Source organism: Setaria italica, chromosome VI (genome assembly GCF_000263155.2).
Source record: "Setaria italica strain Yugu1 chromosome VI, Setaria_italica_v2.0, whole genome shotgun sequence".
Lineage (NCBI taxonomy): Eukaryota > Viridiplantae > Streptophyta > Magnoliopsida > Poales > Poaceae > Setaria > Setaria italica.
In genome coordinates this window covers 5,057,303-5,059,092 of record NC_028455.1, presented here as the reverse complement: position 1 = coordinate 5,059,092, position 1,790 = coordinate 5,057,303, and the positions used below count along the sequence as shown (strand labels likewise).

At 40.3% G+C, this 1,790-nt stretch overlaps 1 pseudogene; it reads right to left on the bottom strand.

The window, feature by feature from the left end:
- Nucleotides 1-341: 341 nt before the first annotated feature.
- Nucleotides 342-833, bottom strand: LOC111257684 (annotated as a pseudogene).
- Nucleotides 834-1,790: the final 957 nt, after the last annotated feature.

Sequence of the window (1,790 nt, the reverse complement as noted above, 5' to 3'; positions counted from 1 at the left end):
ACGCCGGAGCACTCCCATTCCGGCGAGGCGGCGACGGAACCCGTGCATGCCTTTCATGCCCACAAGGAGGAGAACAGAGCAGAAAGTTGTTTCCGTAAAGCGTTGAACTAGGGGCTTTCTGCAAATCCTTTTTGGCCGTAGTCAACCATGAGTTGAGCTTCGTCCTTCTACGGTTGGATCATAGAACGCGCGTATTCATAATTTCATACATAAACCGATTTTTTTTTTAAACAACCAATCTATTGTATATTCTCAAATGCTGGTACAAAACTACTATCAATAATAAACATCTTCAACACAACACTGCTGAAGAACCATGGACTGGGGAGCTCAACGCCTAGCTAGCAGTTCACCTTGCAGGGGCAGTTGAGAACGCACTCCGGCAACGATGGCCAGCACACAGGTTGTCCTCCTTGCAGCAGAAGACCGCCGAATCATCATGGGGTGCCTGGTTGTAATAGCATCCGTTGAACTTGTCATCATGGATGATTGCCTTGTTGGCGCCTATCGTCGTCTTGCTCTTGCTCTTGCTCTTTCAGTCTTTCTGCCGCCGTCTATGCTCTGACCTAAGCATCACAAACAGATATATAAATATCCTCTAAATATAATGTCGAAAGAAAAGCATATATGGAAATTTGTTTTTGTCTCTGCTAAAGAATGAAAACCAGGCAACAGCGCAACGATAATATGAATCAAAATGAAGACTATTCCCCCATAAAATATGAGATTGATTATTAGTTACCACTGATTTGTGCAGGAATGACAGAGAATGCCAGAAGAACCAATGCAAGCAGCAAGAGGCCTTGCCTGCTGCGCTTCACAGATGCCGCCATCCTAACTGATGTGGTTTTGTGTTCTACTCCTCTAAGTTGACTGGTGAATGTGTGAGTACTGGTTGCTCCATGGTCGATATGTATATATAGCAACAAAAAAATAGTATGATATTAAGGGGCTGTTTGGATCCCCGGGCTAAACTTTAGCCCCTGTCACATTGAATATTTAGATACTAATTGGGAGTATTAAACATAGATTATTTACAAAACCCATTGTACAGATGGAGGCTAAACGGCGAGACGAATCTATTAAGCCTAATTAGTCCATGATTTGACAATGTGCTGCTACAGTAACCATTTGCTAATGATGGACTAATTAGGCTTAATAAATTCGTCTCGCCGTTTAGCCTCCATCTGTTTAATTAGTTTTATAATTAACTTATATTTAGTCTTCTAATTAGGCTTCGAATATTCGATGTGACATGACTAAACTTTATCTCCAGATCCAAACAATACTTGCCATACTGGTGGCTTTTTTATTTCCAGATAATGTCCAGCTTTAATTCCACTGGCAGATATATATAGTTCATTCAAATGTGTCTAGTTTTATTCTCACTGCCAAGTATGGCTGATTTAATGCCAAATAAAGACATTAATTAATTAGATATCTTTCTAATATGGGCATATTATCTCCCTCTTTTAAATCACTCCTCCTACTCCAAATTATAGGTCGTTTTCAATTAGCATCAGTTCTGTAACAATCGCTGCTGTGAAGAACCAATGCTCATTCATGTTCACAGTAAGACAAGCTGTTGCTTAAGGAGGGGACTGGGGAGAAGTCATGACCCAAGCTAGGCCTGTAATAGGAATAGTTAGCTGGTTGAGTGATTGACCCATTTGGCCATTTGTTACAATTCCGTGACAATAAAACTCAGATACCATTGATGAATTCGTAACTGGAATTCTTTTCTTGTTATCGCAATTTTGTTGCTATGGACATTATGATATAAGAGAAAT